Below are 21,240 nucleotides of genomic sequence, written 5' to 3' on the forward strand. Positions count from 1 at the left end.
TCTCTATTACCTGCTTCTTGCCCTTTCCTCTCCTGACTGTTAACCACTTCTCTGTCTCCTGTGGCCCCAGAGTGACTACCTGTCTATAGCTCCTCTCTATCACCTCCTCACTCTCCCTGACCAGACGAAGGTTATCGAACTGCAGCTCCAGTTCCCTAACGCGGTCTCTAAGGAGCTGCAGATCAACGCACCTGGTGCAGATGTGGTCGTCCGGGAGGCCTATGGTCAGATCTTTCTGAGACAATGTATTCAGTTAAATGTTCTAATTTTTCTCAGCTGGTTCACTATCATTCACACCAGAACAGACTGCTGGATTTATTTACAAACTTTACCACCAACAGTATTTTCTATGGAAACAATTTTGCTTCCAGGTGACTTTGGGAAGGTAAATTGTAGGACCATGTTGCAGAAACTCAATGGGCCAGATGTTTATGGACTTATGGGGAGGTATGTAAAAGACCAGAAAAGGTGAGCTAGGCAGACCTAAAACTGGCTGTGAAACAAAAGTTCAAGAACTTATAAACTTTTAGTTCCAATCCCTGACAAGCAGTGGGCAGCTGAAGGGGAATCCTGGTTGCTGGTGTTTACAACCATGCTCTCTTGGGGTTGGAGTTACTCCTTGGGAATTGGGGAACTGGAAGATGAGGGTAGAGGCCATGACTAGGTTTGCAGAAGAGATGATAGTGCTTGCAAAATTTGGGGTGGAGGCAGAGATGTATAGAGAAGCTGAAAGAGGCTAAAGTCTAGAGCATGATGGACCTGTGGAAAACTTCTAGCCCATGAGGAATGCTGGAAATGTGTCATAACCATGGACTCTACTGCGGAGTCTATGTGCCCCCATAGGTGGGCTGCACAACCGGTTAGGCAATTCCAGCTAATTACTGTTTCATCCTGGTGTACTTAACTCTTTTGTTCTAGACTTTTAGAAACTTGACCAAAAGCACAGCAATGTTTATGCTCCCTGCTTACCCTCGTCCTTGCCGGGAAAAGGGACTACCATTTTGGCAGACTCTGCAATGGAGTGTTATTCATTTAATATTAGTTATTTGTACCAGTTTCTATGTTGGAATTTAACTTTCAGTTTGAGAGTTTTAGTTAACAACTCTGTTGGCCTAGTGTTTATTGTTTTTCTTTTCTTTTAAATTCTGCAACAGTTCTCATTAAAGTCGGTGAACTGTTGACCCCTTCAGTCTCCCTCTCCACACTTGGGTCACATCCAAACATTCTGACAGAAATACCAACAACTGTGACCATCTCCTACCACGGCTGAGCTTCAACACAATCTTAAAACAGGCTTCCAATTGCCCCTTTGGTGCCTGATCTAACAATTATTTGCTCATCATTAGCATTGTCTAACAACATGTTAATAACTTGTGTACATAAATAAAAGTTTCCACCTCTCCATGGAGAGACACTCAGATGCTGTTCTATTGTTACCACGTAGAAGGCAGGGGGCCTTACATGTGCTGTACTGAGTGATCATAATTCATGCCTTCACCCATAATCCTCTTTGATTCAACTTGGATGGAGGTTAAAATTGCAGCCAATAGTGACAATCCAGTACCAGATGCTGCAACTGAACATGGGTTTCTCATTTGAATTATGGTATTGTGGGTTATCTCAGGTGAAATCTTTACTCTTTTTGTTTTAGCTGCACCTTTTCAAGATGGCTCCATTATCATTGCCAACCTTGAGTTTTGAAGAGAAGTTTTATTAGACAGGGGCACTCAAGAGAGTGGTATGCTAGTTTATGCTTTTCACTCAGTGGTTCCCTCTGTCGTGACACCACTGGTCAGAATACATTTCTGGAGGCATTGCTGAGGTAGCGAACAATCATGTAAGATGGCTTGGGGACTTTAGGAGAAGAGGCATAGACATGTATGTACATAGACATATAAGATAGTACCTAAACCCACAAAATGCACAGGGCCATCACATCATATCCGGCTCTCTTTAATGGCCAGTGTATTCATGGGCTCAGCTTTGCCAAGGACACCAGCAACAAGGAATGGGGCATTCTGCAGTGAGATCTTTGGCTGTACTCTCATGTCTGGCAGTTTTCTCAGTGGAAAATCATTAGATTATCTCAAATGACTGAGGAGAGTTTTTGCAAAGCTTCACAATTTCTGTTCAGCCTGCCATCAGGGAGGTAATACAGATGCCTGAAGGCCTCAGTCAGCTTCCTGCCTACCTCCAACAGATTTCTGAACAGTCAATGAACCCATAAACACGACTTTGTTATTCCTGTTTTTACATTATTTATTTACTTTTGTGTTTTATAGTAATTTTATGTCTTTGCATTGAACTGCTCCCATAAAACAACAAATTTCACATCATAAAGGTCAGCGATAATAAATCCGCCTCTGATTCTGAGAGACACCTGAGACAAAACATAGGACGTGGAATATTACAGTGCAGAACAGGCTCTTCGGCCTACAATGTTGTGCTGACCTTTTGGCCTACTCTAATATCAATCTAACCCTTCCCTCCTACAAAGCCCTCCAGTTTTCTATCGTCAGGTGCCTGCCTTAGAGTCTCTTAAATATCCATAACGAATTTGCCTCCAGCGTCATCCCTGGCAAAACGTTCTGTTCACCCACCACACTCTGTGTGAAAAAACCTGCCTCTGCCTTCTCCCATGGAAAGATAATTAATAATTGTTAATTGGTTTATTATCTTAAAATGAGATACAGTAAAAGGATTGCTTTGCATGCCAAGTCTATAGATTATTTCAAAGCTTTAGTACATTGAGGGAGTACAAAGGGAAGGATATTAACATACAGCAGAATATAGTGCCACAGTTATAATTAAGGAGAAAGTGCAGTGCTCTTAGACAGAAAGGTGCAAAGGAGAGGATGAGATGGAATGTGAGATCCAGAGACTATTTTTATCATGATTTCATTGATTGGAATGCAGCAAAGGGCAGGTGGCGTCTCAGGATCCACCACTCTGTATGACGTGCTCATTATAAAGGCAAAAGAAGAAAGCAGAGAGTGCTGTGTGAAGGCTGTACTTTGGACTCTGATGACGATGATGATGATGTCGACTCAGGCCTAAGAGGCCAGCGCCAGGCATTTTCATGCCTTACAAGGCGCAGATTGGAAAGCTGTGTGGGGTACCACTCCTCGCACAGACAGAGGTCTGAATTAAGGGGTAATACTTCAAGTCTGACTCAACAGACATGAATGGCCGACACTCCACACAGCAAAATGGATGGAAATGTCATCGTTCCAACATCACATTAAAATAAGACTTGTGTATCCTCTTGGAGAGATGTAGGGAGTTTGATGATGCTGTCTGAAAGATGAGCAGAGGAGACCTACACACTGTCCTGTCCAGTACTTTCTCTCCCAACCACTCTTAAGTCATTTTCACTCTTTGTGTTCTTGTCTAGCTGACAGGTTTCACGTGTTCAGACAACATGATTTAATTGCCAGTAATAACATGCTAAAATCTGAAGTCTCACGTTGGTCAATCTGTTAAAGGGGCAGGATGGTAATTTGAACGTTTAGAACAAATGCTAAGTGCATTATAAAACATTAGAGCTCCAAGGGGGAGCCTTATTCAAGCACAGAATGGAATACACTGCCTGAGAGAATGTTTAACTGAGAATTACAGAGAGCATTTAAGAACTATTTACATGATCATTTGAAACACCCGGACATAGAAGGCTCACCAGACCAAATGTTGGAAAGATAGGACTAATAGGAATGGTGCCCTCCTGGACTTGATTGGTTGAATGGTCTGTTTCCATGCTGCATGACACTGTGACTCTGTGACCATCAAACTTTAGGGAAAATATGTGCTGCCCTTACTGTAGCTTCTGAAGTCTGTTTCCATTGACTTTAATGCTATGTTTAAATATTTCCAACTTTATATACTCTCTCAATATCCAAGGCACTAAAAGAACTCAACTTCTTTATTTAGGTAAGAATCATGAGCATCTGTGAGGATGAATTCTTTGGAATGTGGAGTCTTTGCATGAGAGGGAAAATAGATATATTCTACAATAAATAGAAGTGGTTATTTTGTGAATATTACAAGGAATGTCCACATTTATTCACACATACTCTGCTGCCAGAAGAAAAATATGCCAGTGTGCTTCACTATTGAAGCGGAAAGCTACAAGTTCAAGGCCGTGACTTGTAATTGAGGTTGACACTTGAGTGCTGAGGGAGTATTGCAATCTGGGAGACGCCATCCTTCAACTGCGATTTTAAAGTTAATTTTAATTCTTCTCTGTCCGTTTGATGATTCATCTGATTGCTAAAGATCCAGTGGCACTGTATGAATAAAAGATTGACTAGTTGCTTACAGTATTAATATTCTCATTAGAATCTTATTGTCCACAAAATGGTTGCTATTTATGTCTACATGACAACCAACACTGCACTTCAAGTTCATTCACTGTATATAAAACACCTTGAAAGGCTTCTCAGACCCACAGGAGGGTTTGATATATTTGCAAGTCTTTCGCTCTCATAAATATTTATCTTCGGTGTTAAGGCAGAACTTTAAGTTCTTCAGCAATATAAGTTAACTTGAAGCCAACTGGGCTGCAAGGTACAGAGTCAGAATTAGACTGATCTCTTCCCAAACCCACATGGCAACTGTTATTCACAGACCTTATGGAGAACAGATGGCAACCATACTGGCACAGTTATACTTAGGTCTTCAGTTGGAATTATAACAGCTAATATGTCATCAACCTCATTTGAAGACTTGTCAATTCAACTTTTGATTTCAATGACATCTGCAACTTAGACCAGCACTGAAAAGCCATCTTGCAGTATCTAATGGCCCAAGCAACATCTACAGAACAGTACCAAATCCATGTCCAAGTTACAGCTGCTTTTTCCCTGCTGAGAACCAAGCCTTAGTAATGCGCAAATATCCTTGCATATCAAGCACAATAAATTTTGCATGTATTTTGAAATTATTTTCATTGGGGTAAGAGATGTGGGTGTATTAGTAATTGTGGAGCATTGTGAACATTTCTTGACTTTCAATTGGAGTCATCATGCTGGCAAAGATCCCCCAAAGTGGCTGTGACAGAAAATATTAACCTTGACAGCTAGTCTCAGAATGGATTTTATAACTGCACTGTATTCACATCATAGTAGAATTTATGTAAAAATACAGACCTTAAGTTTGTTACCTGTGGAATTGTTATGACTTCGCATCATTATCTGTGTTTCAAAGTAAGGATAATGTTGCAAAGCAGTTGAACTGTGATAATTCTAGTTCTGTTTTATAGGAGCATATATGGTGATAACGAGAAGTGGTTGCTTTTGTTCGTACACAGCAAAATTGTAAGTACTTACTTTTCCACTGCATTAATATTGCCATTCCTTAAACTGAAATGACGATTCAAATATATTTTGTTTTATATTTTTCCCAAAAGCACCTTTTTAAAGTTTTGTGATCCCAAAGCAAGTATATTACAATATTGCTTCAGTGTATAAAAATATAAAGATGTTTGCTTTTGAAAAAAAAGCCTGTTCCACAGTTACATGTTAAGCACACCCACACATCCTTCATGTACTGAATAATTATTGTAGGGGCAGATGCCCTCCGCTGTAGGAATGTCAACATGCTCCCTTTACTCCCAGCTTTCCCTTTGTCTCCTGAAAGGAAATTGAAACTGCATTTCTTCATTTCAAGGCTTCAAAAGATGTCTTTTTAAAGCTCTCTAAGTATGCGCATCAGTCTCTTTATTCCTGGAATCCAGTTAAGATCAGCCATATTTCCTCTAGCATTTATAAGCATTTCATGTTTGTTTACTTACTGCCCATTACACCGCTGGCATTTAGGACTTCTGGGGAAATTCAGGGCTTTCTTCATCATATCAGTAGTTTCTCTTGGTTTTCACTACTGCCATTTATGGAAGTCCAGGGTAGAGACTCAGGAATACTGTTGCGCTTAGATGTAGAAGGATTCTTTGTTGCTGTTTCTGTAACAATTTTGTTTTACCAGTCAGGGTTGTTAGCCCTGAGCTGAACCACCAAACTTAGAGGACTGTTGGACTATTCTTGGTTTGTCCTCTACCCTTTGATCTGATTCGCTTGGGCGACCCTACCAAGAGCCAAAGCATAAAGCACTGACTTCAGCCAACATAGCTCTCTGGGTCACTGAGGCATGCAAGACTCCAAACCACAACAAGGTGGTAGTCCTCATGGAGGTTCATGCTTGTTGGAATGCAGATGAAGCAAAGAAAGCTTTGTTGTCAATGACTTTAGACAGAATAGGCGGTGGAGTCAATTATGCTGTAGCATGAGAGTGGGTTTAAGAGAAGGATTAGACAAAAGAAGGCACACTGAGTTGTTAGAGCCAGGATAGAGATCAGGATGGGTCACAATTGATTTATTTATTCACAGAAGTGCCATTTAGGATAACTAAAAGATTGTGATAGGTTCAAAAATGGAGTGAGATAATTGGAAAGATTATGGACTGACAACATGCATCAACTCTTCAAAATATACTAGGCCTTTGTAGAAAGGGTGAAGAGCAGAGAACTCACTAAGAGCTGCTTGAGATGACATTACTTGAGAAGATGAAGAGCAAGACAGAAAATTTCAAAGTAAATTTATTATCAAAGTAAATATTGTCACCATACACTACAGTGATATTTATTTTCTTTCAGGCATTCACAGCAAATACAAAGAAACACAATAGAATCAATGAAAAACCATGCACAACAAAGACGGACAAACAATCATTGTGCAAAAGACAACAACATATGCAAAAAGAAAAAGAAAAAACAAAATAATAACAAGTAAATAAGCAATAAATATCAAGAACATGAGACAAAACGAAGAGTCCTTGAAGGTGAGAACATAGGTTGTGGGAACAGTTCTATATTAGGGTAAATGAAGCTGAGTGAGGTTATCCCATCAGGTTCAAGAGCCTGATGCTTGAGGAGTAATAACCGTTCCTGAACCTGGTGGTGTAAATTCTGAGGCTCCAGTACCTCCTTCCTGATGGCAGCAATGAGAGGAAAGCATTGATTGTATCATGGGCATCCTAGATGATGGATGCTGCTTTCCTGGAATAGCTCACCTTGTAGATGTGCTCAATAGTGGGGAGAGCTTTACCCGTGATAGACTGCACCATATCCATTACTTTTTGTAGGCTTTTTCATTCAAGGACACTGGTGGTTCTATACCAAGACATGATGCAACCAGTCAGGATACACTCCACTGTGGACCTATAGAAGTATGGCAGTTTTAGGTGACATGCCAGATCTTCACAAACTTTGAAGAAAGTAGAGATGCTGCTGTGCCTTCTTTGTAATGACACTTACATGCTGGACCCAGGACAGATCTTCTGAAATGATAATGCTAAGGAATTTAAAGTTGGTGACACTCGCCTCCTCTGATCCGCAGATGGGCCTCTGATTTCCTCGTCATGTAGTCAATAATCAGCTCTTTAGTTTTGCTGAGACTGAGTGAAAGGTTGTTGTTGAGGCCACCAATCAGCCAGATTTTCAATCACCCTCCTATATGCTGATTTGTTATCACCTTTGATTCGGTCAACAACAGCGATGTCATCAGTAAATTTAAATGTATCATTGGAACTGTGCTTGGCCTCACAGTCATAAGCATAAAGTGAGTAGAGCAGGGGCCAAGCACACAGTCTGTTGGTGCAACTGTGCTGATGTTGGTTGTGGAGCAGATATTGTTGACAATCTGAACCTACTGGGATCTGCAAGTGAAAAAATTCAGGATCCAGTTGTACAAGGAGGCATTGAGACCTAAGCCTTGAAGCTTATTTATTAGTTTGGAGCAGGTGATAGTACTGAATGAAGAGCATCCTGAGGTATACATTTTCATTGTCCAGATGTCCAGGGTTAAGTGAAGAGCCTACTAAAGTGGAATCTAATGTAGATCTGTTTGTGACATTATGCAAATTCAATTGGATTTAAGTCATTTCTCAGGAAGGAGTTGATATATTTCATCATCAGCTTCTCAAAGCACTTCATCCTAGTGGAAAAGAGGACCATAGCTGCCTGCTTTCAATGCCTTTGGTTCAACGTAAGGGAATTATCACATATTTTGGGTCATATGACTGTTTATGTGATATCCTCCAACAATCAGAAACTGTCACATTCTTGTCAACCAGTAAAATTGTTTTATTCTTTAACCTGATGTAGTGTCGCTGCCCGGAATGTCAACTCTATTCCTATCCATAGATGCTGCCTGATCTGCTCAGTTTATCTAGCCTTCTGTGGGCGTAACTCTGGATTTCCAGCATCTGCAGAATCTCTTGTGTTTATTCTTTAACCTGGTAGCTTGTGGTCCTTGAAAAAAGTTAGTCTTCAAGGGTTTAGTAATTCTCATTTAAAGCTAGCACAAAGTGGCCAGTGGATTATTAGTGTACTCTCCTCACGGTATCTAGTTCCATTGAAGCCAAGAGGCTAACACTTGGCTAACCATTTGGCTAACACTTTCATACCAGTTTGACATTGGTTAAACAAACACAAATGTATACTCCCTACTGCCTGTACAGTCAAATCAAGTCAAGTCAAGCTTATTGTCATTTAACTATATGCACATATTCTGTCAAATGAGACAATGTTTTTCCGGACCAGGATGGAAAGCACAGTAGTACACATAACACACATATAACACACAATAACATAGGAAAGTAAGCAATAAATCTACAAACAAATTACACATAGGTAAACAAATTAAAGTGCATAAATTGAATATTGTAAGGTACAGTACAAATTAATCGCTGACACTTTGAATGCAATCTGGCAGGGAGTTCAGAATCCTAATGGCCTGAGGGAAGAAACAGGACTAACTATACAAATATATACCTAAGGCAGGCAGTGGGAACAGCCAGGAATGAACTTTCATATCAGAAAGTCTAAACTTGTAAAACGTGCCTTTTTATATCTGAGAATTATTCAGATAACTATGAAAAAATTGGTGGATGCTGGAAACCCAAAGCAACACACACAAAATGCTAAAGGAACTCAGCATGCTAGGCAGCATCTATGGAAAAAACTGAACAGTTGTCATTTTGGGTTGAGACCCTGCAGCAGTGAAGGTTCAAATAATTTCTGTGCTTAACTATCCAATTGTGCTGATCATAATGATTCAAGATTCCTATCATGGCTTTGTATAACTATCATGCTGACCTCACTGAAGTGATACCAGGCAGATATAATCAGGTCTTCCTGAAACCACCATCCACAATCACCTGGGACCCATATTTCTCTGATTTTAATGTGGTGGACCTGTCCAGTTGAGGACTCCAATGGAGTTACTAGCATGTTATTTCACTAATTACCAGAAACTTTACAGAAAGCTCTGACAACAAAGCAACTCTTGCCACAACTTTTGCTTTGCTGGGTGTCAAAACTGGAGGAGTTTTATTTAAATGTCTCTGAATCCCTCAGATTTTAAATGCATTTCTCACTTATTAAAAGTAAGTCAACAATTGAAGAGTTAAAATACCATCATTTTAAATAAGCTTAAATAATTAAAACACTAAATTTAAACAGAATAATCTTAAAGCAAAACTTACCCACCCAGCTTTGATTTATTATCTGCAACCCTAGAATCACTACTGAAAGCAAAGGGGTTGCAAACCTTGTATCAAAACTAACATATTATTTTTAACTCAGATTAGTCACTAAGTTCAGGACTTCTGCCTTTAACAGCACATGCACGGAATCTACAGGTTATCTTCCACAAGTGCATAAACGCTGATAATTCAATGAAAATGTTGGAATTTTCTTCTGAATCCTGTATATGTTACATCAAACGTATGTTGCTGGCAGTGAGGTAGCATCAAAACTGAAATTGGACTGCCAAAGTTTTTCTCAACTACATCTAAAAATTTAAAACAAAAGGGGGATTAAATTATGTATCTGTAAGAATGCAGAGCTATTGCATCATCTGCAGTTTCAACATTTGCTATTCAGCCTTGAAAGATATTTTCTAACACTTTTTTCCTTTCAAGTAAGTTTCACTGACCCTCAGTCCCAATATTATCACAAAAATCTTCTCTGAGGATTGTTACCTTGCCCGAGAGCGATGTCACCGGGACTTTAACACCTGATTGGTCACCGATGGCAGCAAGGTCAAAGGGGAGGTTCCATACAAACATCAATCTAACCAAGATCTCAACGGTGGAGCTGGTGGAAGATGATGACACATCACAATGGCAGTGAAGGCAGATGAAGGCTGCACCAGCGAAGGGCCCTATTTGTCTTGTATTCCATGACATTGGACCCTGAAGCTGATTGTCAAGGACCATGTGGTGGCTCCCATGCAACAAACTCCCAAACAAAATCATACACATTGAGTAAATAATCCCTTAGCAGAGCATCATTCTCAGCTTGAGTGATTGCACTAATATAAATACATAGAAAAATAGAGAGGGTGAAACAAAACATATATTCTATACAGAATGTTTCGTGCATTTAATTCAAAACTGAATAAGTTTGTCTATAGAAATTGTTTATTATTCTCCCTCCCACCCCAACACCAGAAGGAAAACTGAAGACATTATCAGACACGATAGGTGCTCTAGTTCCTCCCACAGTCCAAAGACATACCTGTTGGTAAGTTAATTGGTTAATGTAAATTGTCTAATGATTAGGCTAGGATTGAATGGGGTGTTACTGGGCAGCGTGGCTTGAAGGGCCTGAAGGGCCTATTCCACTCTGTATCTCAATAAATAAATTAACTCATACTCCTTTAAGTTGTCAACAGATCCTAAGCTTATTTCTCCACCAGGAAATATAGAGCAGGAAAATATCCCCAAGTGCCTGCTGAAGGTACATATCAGTGAGATGAGGAATAAGTAACCAATCAGGTTTCAACTCTTACCAGCTGTATGCTTGGATGGGTTAAAATGACAACAGAAGATTTGTCATTATAAAAACTTGGGCTATCAGTTTTGCTTCTGTAGCAAATGATTTGACTGACTGAAATCCATCCTGGTTCCAATATGGCGTCCAATATGTGTGTTGCCTAATTCCAGCCAGGCACCATATTGGTTAAGACTTTCGCCAATGCAGGGGCAAGAGAGTTTAAAATCTGATAGCTGCTTCAAACTTGCTCTCCTCTGGGACTCCAAGTATCTGAGGCAAGAAAGTTAGAAGCAGCAGAAAAGAACACAGTTGGACCTTCATAAATGCATACTGGCTTTGGGGTCTTTTCTCTTTAATCTTGGCTTGTTATACCTTAAGCAACACAAAAAATACAGCAAGTCAGGCAATGTCTATGAAGGGCAGTAAAACATATTTTGGGGATGAGACCTTCACCAGGTCTGGAAAGGAGGAGGTCAGAATAAGCTGACAGCAGAGGGCAGAAGTCAGAATAAGCTGATGGGCAGAGGGGAAGGAGTGCAAGCTGGCAGGTGATAGGTGAGACCAGGTGAGGGGCAAAGTGGGTGGGTGGTGGGATGGGAATAAAGTAAGAAGCTGGAAGAGGTTAGGTAGAACAATCTGTTGTACCTTAATTTCCTGGTTTTCCAGTCTTGGAAAACTTATTGATGTTTTCATGCTCTTTGAGAATATCTCAAATGTCTTGTCCCTTGTGGCATTGCCTCAAATTTCAATTTGTCCCGTCTCTTTAAATTTGACACATGCAATTTTCATTTCCCAACAGTGGAATTATTCTTAGAACCAGAGCAATTTACAGCTGAAATTGTGGATCATTATGCAAATGGAATTAGACGTGAAAATTACATGTTATTAGCACTTGTGGTTCAGGTCGGTCTTAAAGCAGCTTGAAGTAAATTAAGACTGCTTCAGTTCTGAAGAAAAAAAATCATCCTACAATAACAGTCCTGCCATAAACAAAACCCAGCCACATGAAGACCACATCTTCAGTTCTCCTAGTGCCTGGCTGCTTTAGTGAACTTTGCAGTTTGTAAAAAATGTGATTTTTTTTAAAATTGTAATTACTTTCTTCCACTGATGAGCAAGGGAAATCAGTACAATGTAAAAGAGAAGCAAATTGTTCATTTGCACAATTTAACTGACATTCAGAGCTTTACCTTCCTGTGCTTTTATAAACTAACATGCTGATTATTTGTCAGAATTTTCAACCAAATAGGTTTTTGGATGTGATGCAAATCCTTTGAACAGCATCTTTACTTACATTTGCTCTATCGCACCCTATTTATGGGAAGGGGCACAATGTCCTTTAATTTGTCCTTTAATACTAGTTTTCATTCTTGCACCTGGGGATCTACAAGTTACGAGGAAATCCTGAGGTTATTCGAGTCTCTCTGAGTTGGTCAGCTGTATCTTAAACAGAGATGGGCAAAAACATTTGTAAGAATCCGTGTTGTATCTTGATTCCAAAATAAATCTGGTGCAAATTAAATCAGTCAGAACCTGATTTTGTAATGCAAATGTCTGAAGCTTGCAGCTGCACCCTGTCTCCATTATTTTTTGCAGAAACCTTCTATTTCCCAATATGTTTAAGGTTAGTATATCTCACATTGAAACAGTGCATGCCTGACAGCTCCAATTACAAAATAAGCCTTTCATTTTAATCTTCACCACAAGGAATATAAAAACAAGGGTATAATTCTGCGGCTTTATAAGGCATTGGTCAGACCACACTTGGAGTCTTGTGAGCAGCTTGGGCCCCTTATCTAAGAATGCATGTGCTGGCATTGGAGACGGTCTCGAGGATGTTCATGAGAGTGGTCCCAGGAATGAATGGGTTAATATATGAGTGGCATTTTATGGCTCTGAGCCTGTACTCTTTGGAGTTTAGAAGAATGAGAGGAGATCTTATTGAAACCTATTAAATATTGAAAGGTCTAGATAGAGTGGATGTGGAGAGGGAGAGGGTGTTTCCTGTCGTGGAGGAGTCAAGAGGCAGAAAGCACAGGCTCGTAATTGAGGGACATCCATTTAGAACAGAAATGAAGAGGAATTTCTTTAGTCAGTGGGAGGTGAATCTGTGGAATTCATTGTCACAGACAATAATGCAGGCTAGTTGATTGGGTATATTTACGGTGGAAGTTGACGGGTTCTTGATTAAATAGGGCATCAAATGTTACAGGGAGAAGGCAAGAGAATGGGGTTGAGAGCGATGATGGAATGGCGGAGCAGACCCAATGGGCCGTATGTCCTAATTCTTCTCCTTTGTCTAATGGTCTTGTGATTGCAGAAATAAAAGAAAAAGGAGAACGACAGCTTCCATGGCCATGGAATATGGTGATGAAATTCCAAAAAATATTTAATTGGCAAGACCTGCCTGTGTTGGTGGAGAAGGGTCGGTGTTATAGGTGTGGATGGAGATCTATTCCTACAGAATCTTTGTGTGCTCATTCTTAGGAGCAAATAAGGGGTCCAAGACTTCCACAATACTCCAAGTGAGGCCTCGCCATTGCTTTATAAAGCCTCAGCAGTATTCTCCATGGAGAGCAGAAAGTAGCACAGTAAAGTCAAGAGCTGTGACCCAGTTGCTTGTAATTACTAGATGAAAACATAATAAGATGTATTTTCTTTTGGGTGTTAATTGTTATTAAATGTAGTTGTGAATCATAGAGAATAAAGAGTAAAAGTCTGAAAGTTTTTACAATCATTGTTATCTCCATTGTTTTCATCATACTAGAATATTTCAGCATAAGAGCATGCCCTTTGTCCCAGAATGTCTGTGGCGACCATCTTGCCAATTCAATCTAATCCGATCTGCCTTCTCATGGTCTTCACCTCTTTATTACCTGCTTGGTTATGTTCCTGTCTAAATGCCTCTAAACATTGCCATCGTATCTGCTTCCAACACCTCTCCTGGCAGCATAATCTAGGCACCTGTCTCTGTCTGTGTGGTAAAACTCTTGCAAAACGTATTAAGAGAAAATAGTTTAAAATAAATGAAATGTAATTGAAAATCGACCATAGAAGTCTAATTCTAAATGAGAACAAAATAAACACAGGAAGATTAAGACTGATGTACATAATTACAGCTTAAGCATATTAGAAACATAGAAAACCTACAGCACAATACAGGCCCTTTGGCCCACAGAGTTGTGCCACACATGTCCCTACCTTAGAAATTACTAGGCTTACCTATAGCCCTCTATCTTACTAAGCTCCATGTATTATCTAGAAGTCTCTTAAAAGACTCTATTGTATCCGCCTCCACCACCGTTGCTGGCAGCCCATTCCACACACCCACCACTCTCTGAGTAAATAACTTGCCCTTAACATCTCCTCTGTACCTACTCCCCAGCACCTTAAACCTGTGTCCTCTTGTGGCAACCATTTCAGCCCTGGGAAAAAGCCTCTGACTATCCACATGATCAATGCCTCTCATCATCTTGTACAGCTCTATCAGGTCACCTCTCATCCTCCGTCACTCCAAGGAGAAAAGGCCGAGTTCACTCAATCTATTCTCATAAGGCATGCTCCCTAATCCAGGCAACATCCTTGCAAATCTCCTCTACACCCTTTCTATGGCTTCCACATCCTTTTATTATTAGGCAACAAATCAAGGTTCTAATCTAACTAGATACTATAGTTTGATCAGTCCTTGTAATATTAACCTGACTGACTTTTGCTGGTTAACATTCATCCATCCAGATCCTGCTGGCAACATTGACCTCACCAAATCCCTGCTAGTAGTATTGAATTGACCAAACTACTGCTGATAATAATTTCCTGAGATGACTCAGGTTGGTAGTTCATGAAATTCATAGAATTTCATTCTATTATCTGAATTTATTGAAGACAATACTACAGGGCAGATGACATTCATGGAACTCTGGAGAACAAGTCATCACCTTAAGAATAGAAGAGACACAAATAAAAATAAGACTTTTAGATAACATTATATTCCCAGGGCTGAGAATGTAAAGGATGAATCATACCTTGCCTTTATATAACCTAGGTGTACATAATACTATATTAAATCATAAAATACTGCATTTGTCCTTCAAAATGCAACGCAAAATGATTCAGACAAGGAAACTTTCATTGGAATGTGAACTTTGATTAATCTTGTTGAGAATTTAAGTGGTCATGGGGAAAATGAACATTGATTAATTGGGCATCCATGCTCTACTAGTAAAATACCATCAATATACTTTCTGATGTCAGTAATAATTGTGCATTAGTTTGAAACCATGGCAATTAATGGAAAATGTTAATCGGTCATACTGAATAAAGCTTCATTAATCTAAAAAATTACAAAAGTAAATTGAACTAGCACATATTGTCTAATTATGTATGAAAACTAATATATCATCTGACAGATAATCAATAATATACCACTTGAAGAATAGAATTTATTTCGTTCTGCAGCACAAAGTGTATTTAGCTTTCCAAATATTTTCATGATTTCTTTTTAGTTTTTGTACAACTTCATTAGTGACTTTTCAATTATTTACACAAATTAAGGGTGCCATGGTAGCATGGGAGTTAATGTAATGCTATTAAAGCTTGGGGAGTTCTAGTGTTAGGAGTTAAATTCCAGCGTCATTCTGTAAAGGATCTGTACATCCTCTCCATGCAATGTGAGGGTTTTCCTCAGGTGCTCTGGTTTCCTCCCACAGTCCAAAAAACGTACTGGGTAGGTGAATTGGTCATTATAATTGAGTTTGTCAGCTGTTGCTGGGGCAACATGGCCTAAAAGGCTGGAAGGTATAGTCCGTGCTGTATCGTTAAATAAAATAAATGGTTTAGTGCTTTCATATAAAAGAAATGAAAGAAGTGCCATGATTGAAGCAGCATTATAAGTTACAATTCTGCTAATGTGACAAAACTGTCAAAATTACCAACAAGAACACCAGGCAACCTTATTCCTTTGATTATTCAATATAAAATAGGTATAAAATAGGGATGTGATGTTGAGGCTCTATAAGGCACTGGTAAGACCTCACTTGGAGTACTGTGGGCAGTTTTGGGCTCCTTATTTAAGAAAGGATGTGCTGACGTTGGAGAGGGTACAGAGAAGATTTACTAGAAAGATTCCGGGAATGAGGGGGTTAACATATGAGGAACGTTTGTTCGGTTTTGGACTGTATTCCTTGGAGTTTAGAAGAATGAGGGGGGACCTCATAGAAATATTTCGAATGTTGAAAGGCATGGACAGAGTGGATGGGGCAAAATTGTTTCCCATGGTGGGGGAGTCTAGTACGAGAGGGCACGACTTAGGGATTGAAGGGCACCCATTCAGAACAGAGATGCAAAGAAATTTTTTAGCCAGACTGTGGTCAATCTATGGAATTTGTTGCCACAGGCAGCAGTGGAGGCCAAGTCATTGGGTGTATTTAAGGCAGAGATTGATAGGTATCTGAGTAGCCAGGGTGTCAAAGGTTATGGTGAGAAGGCGGGGAAGTGGGACTAAATGGGAGAATGGATCAGCTCATGATAAAATGGTGGAGCAGACTCGATGGGCCGAATGGCCGACTTCTGCTCCTTTGTCTTATGGTCTAAAACTTAACATCAAAAAGTGGGCAATAACATTGAATGGAGCCAGCTAGTGAGGTAGTGATATCCACACCAGACTTCAAGGAGAGTGGACCCGGTTTTCTGAATCCGATCAGCTCCATACACGCTTTCTGTCCATGCTGGGTTGAGCATCGAGCTTGCAACTTGGCCTCGTGAAAAAAGTGGACAACAATACTAAAGAAATGGCCAGGATTCTGCCAAATGAGCCACAAGGCATGAAAAGGAACAGTAGCCTTTGAATAGGAAACTGGACAAGCATGTGCTTCAGGGCATAACTTTTCTAGTTTTATTAAAAAAATTTAAACAATGTAGGATTTTTATAATAGATCAGGGAGGAAAGTTAAATGTCTGGGTGAACTTTAGTTTATAACCTGAGAGAACTGAAAACAGCAAAAGAAATATTAATGATTTCCAGTCACAAACAAGAGAAAATATGCAGATGATGGAAATCCATGCAACACACGCAAAATGTTGGAGGAACTCAGCAGGCCAGGCAGCATCTATGGAGAAAAGTAAACAATCAACATTCTGGGCTGAGACCTTTCATCAGGACTGGAAAAAAAAATGAGAAGTCAGAGTAAGAAGTTGGGGGTAGGGAAGAAGAAATACAGGGTAGTAGGTGAAGGGTGAAGTAAAGAGCTGGGAAGTTGATTGGTGAAAGTTATTCAGGGCTGAAGAAGTGGGGAATCTGATAGGAGAGGACAGAAGGCCATGGAAGAAAGGGAAGGGGGAGGAGCACCAGAGGGAATTGATGGACAGGTAAGGAGATAAGGTGAGAACAGGAAATGGGAATGGGGAATGGGGAAAGAGAGGGGGCACATTACCAGAAATTCGAGAAATCAAAGTTCATGCAATCAGGTTGGAGATACCCAGAAGTGATATAAACTGTTGCTCCTCCAACCTGAGTGTGGCTTCATCACCCCAGAATGAATATAAGGTGTTATATTTGGGATTGGGAAACTGCTTTGCCGAGCACCTACACTCCATCCTCAGAAAAAGCAGGATCGCTCAGTGGCCACCCATTTTAATTCCACTTCCCATTCCCATTCCAACATGTCAGTCCAAGGCCTCGTCTACTGCTGTGATGAGATAGAACTCAGACTGGAGGAGTAAAACCTTATATTGTGTGTGTTGTGTTAATGATTTCCATTTATTCACTTGAAATAATAGAATATTCTAGGATTCAAGCACAACTCTGTAAGTCATTTATGTTTGTACATATTTGTATACAGCTGTCAAGATGAAACATTAATTTGTTTGGTGCTTTCAATGACATTACACTGTAGACATGAGAAATTATAACCTCTATTCTGAATACAGTTATGCACATCAATTTGAATTCATTATTTTAATTGAACACATTTCAACACATGCAGTTATCAGAAATACTAATTGTTGTAAGTTGAAATGTGCTGCTACAAGATACATTAAGGCAAGACAGCAAAACATTAATGTTACATCTATCAATAACAGAATAGAACTACAAAAAAAATCAAGTGAAGTGTTTCACCAAAAGAGAAAGAAAAACCTCGTAAAGCAATTCAGTATCAGAAAATCAACCAGGAATCCATTTCTCAGCTATACATACAAGTTGTGAAACTAACAGTAGGTGTCTCTAAATAGAGCAGAGTCAACAGTAATAAATTGGCCTAGGAATTCTATGACCTTGTACAATGTTTATGAGTGAGCTGTGATTGAATTTCATGAAAGTATTTTCTTTTAAAGATAATAAAGACTAGACACATGCAGTGGTAACCAATGCCTGATGCCTCTTCTATAAATGTGCAATTATGCAGACATGGGCCAGCAATGATATGAGCCACACAAGCAGAAATAGGCCTTCGCAACTTGGGCCTGCTGTGGCATTACTCTAAGCGGACCTGCCCGAGCAGGTTTGAGGCCATGCTGAGAATCTGCTTTAGGCAGGTCTTCCTTTCCCATGCAGTGGCATTCAATCCATGCTGCCGTGGATTAAATCTGTGCATGGTCATGAATGAGACACTTGCAATCCCCACAGTTTCTAGCTCAGTTCAGATTGTCAGCCCTACTCTTATCCCCAGCAACTGATAGTGACCCATCCACTTCAAATGATATTGATCCTATTGCCTACCTGGCTTCTGTCCTAATTCTGAAACCACCTCAGGGTTCTCAATGATTTCTCTTTACTCTCCTCCACTTACCATCCCCCACCCAACAACTCTGACTACCACTCAGACTATGTATTTTCCTTTAGGAAAAGCATGGGAATTACTTTTGGAATAGTGGAGTGTGCAAATAAAACTTTTCCAGTGTTCAATGTGTGCAAAGCCCAATCCATACCGTAATACTCCTTGGGTTTCACATGCTACTGAAAATTGCAGCAGCTGCACCATGATAAAAAAAAAAGTTAGTTCACAGAGAATCACTGAATTAAAATGTCTTTCCAGATGCCAAAGAAATTTCAGATTAGTATCCCCTAAATGTCTAACATCAAGGAAATGTTTGCAACTCTAGAGAAAATGTTTGCTTCCAAAGAAATTCAACTGCTTACATTTTCCCTTACAGAATCAGATTTTGATATATCACTAGCGTCGAGGTATGGCAATAATCAAACATTTGGAGACAGAAACTGGCAAATAACAGCCCAACAAAAGATTTGAGACATTATAAGACCTCTCCTGTCAGATGCCCCCTTCCTCAGCCCTTCATTTCTTTTCCAATCGATTTTCCAGCTCTTTACTCAACCCCTCCCCCTCCAGTTTCACCTATCACTTGCTCCCTTGTATTTCTTCCTCCGCAACCCCGCCCCCCCCCCCCCACCTTCTTAGTTTGACTCCTCATCTTTATTTTCTCAGTCCTGATGAAGGGCATTGGTCTGAAACATTGTCTGTTTCCTCTTTTCCACAGTTGCTGCCCGGCCTGCTGATTTTCTCCAGCATTTTGTGTGTATTACACGGTATAAACCTTAGTAAGCAGGTCATCTCACCAGTGTTATGGATACCACTGACATGGTAGCATAGTGGTTAGCACAGCATTTTACAGTACAGGCAACCCAGGTACATTTCCCTCCACTGCCTGTAAGGAGTTTGTACGTTCTCCCCATTGCCGCATTTCCTTCATGTGCTCCAGTTTTCTCCCACAATCCAAAGACATATCAGTTGATAGGTTAATTGATGATTGTAAATTGTACTGCAATTAGGCTACGATTAAATCTCGGGGATCGCTGGGCGGCGTGGCTCAAAGGGCCATAAGTCTATTCTGCGCCGTGCCTCAATAAATCATTAAGCTCCCCGTATAATCTGTGAGTCCATTGGTAACATTCACCTGATTGCTGAGTAGATACATCAAGGGACAATCACAAGTAATGATAGGTGCCTGGAATGCACTTCCAGGGGGAGTGGCAGAAACAGACCTGGCAGTCATGCATAAAAGGTATTTATACAGGCACATGAGTAGGCATGGAATAGAGGGATATAGACCACTACAGGCAAATGGGATTAGTTTGGATTGGCAAAGACATAATGAGCCAAAGAGTCTATTGTTGGTCTGCACTTTTCTACATTGGACGTTCTAATTCCAGTAGTTTGAAGCACTGAGGTACTGCATTATCTGCTTGGTGAATCCCATTGTAGTGTTGACAGATGTGGGCATGAGCAGTATGGGGTGTACCATCGTGGATGAAAAAGCAAGCAGATACAATGCCAACAAAGAGGCATTGGAAGAGCCTAACGTGTAGAAACAGGTGGCAGCCAGTTGCTCAGCTCCACTGTCTGCTCATTGAGGTCATGGTTGACCCCATTGGGTTTCATGGGCAAATATATTTCAGCTTGAGGGAGTGTGACTTTTGAGAAAGAGAAATCAAAGTTATTTGGTGGGAGACCGGAGGGGCTATGGAGAAACAAAGGCATTTACTGTCCAGATACAAATAAATAATGAAAGCTAATAGCCAGTTAAACAAAGGTAATCAACAAAATCTGAAAATTAATGTGCATTTTATATCAACAAGGGTGAAGATGTTGGGGAAGGGCGGTAATAACATACAAGATGGAAAAAAATATGGATTAGTTGTCAACATTCTTTCATCTGCAGAGTTGTATTCATCATTACCTCAGGAAGAGTAGGGTGTTCTTTCAATCTTGGGTGAAGAGACGACACCTAAGCAAGTAGTTGTGAGGGGAGACTCTGCCTCATACCTGACATCCAATTTTCTTTCAATCTGAAGATCTGTAGTGGTCCATTTCTCCTTTTTAAAAGTTATACACCCATCAAATGAGTAATGAGACTTAGGGTGAGATGTAATGTTTGTTTTGAGTTTACCTGTCAAGACCACAAGCTTAAAATAGACTCTTGTAACGATGCTGCCCTCTGCAAACTGCGTAGCCTCTAACACAAAGCCAGATTCAGTTAACTGGCTGTTGGACAACTTACTGTATGTGGACATACACTTGCCTTTTGCCTGGGAGATTTTTATATTCTTGTTCTGATTGAAATATATCTCCACATTAATTATTGATTTGCACGTAAATAAATAATTTCATGGAGATGCAAAATAAAGCAAGTAACTAATATTCATATTCATAAGCAGAGACATGAAACTAAGCACAGGGTGTTTTAATGTAACATTTAGTCTAATTTATTTTATTTCACTAACCGCAGCAAGTTTTATTTCCCTGTAGAGTAAATGCTCACTTGTCAGTCGCAGATGATATGAAATATAGCACATTCTGCAAATGGGAGTTACAGGCATGCTTACTTTAATTTTTGCAAGCCTACATATAGATTTTCTCCTCCTTGCCTTGGACTGGAAGCATAGCTTTGAAGAACCATAA

This window comes from Mobula hypostoma, chromosome 7, assembly GCF_963921235.1.
Source record: "Mobula hypostoma chromosome 7, sMobHyp1.1, whole genome shotgun sequence".
In the NCBI taxonomy this organism is placed as follows: Eukaryota; Metazoa; Chordata; class Chondrichthyes; order Myliobatiformes; family Myliobatidae; genus Mobula; species Mobula hypostoma.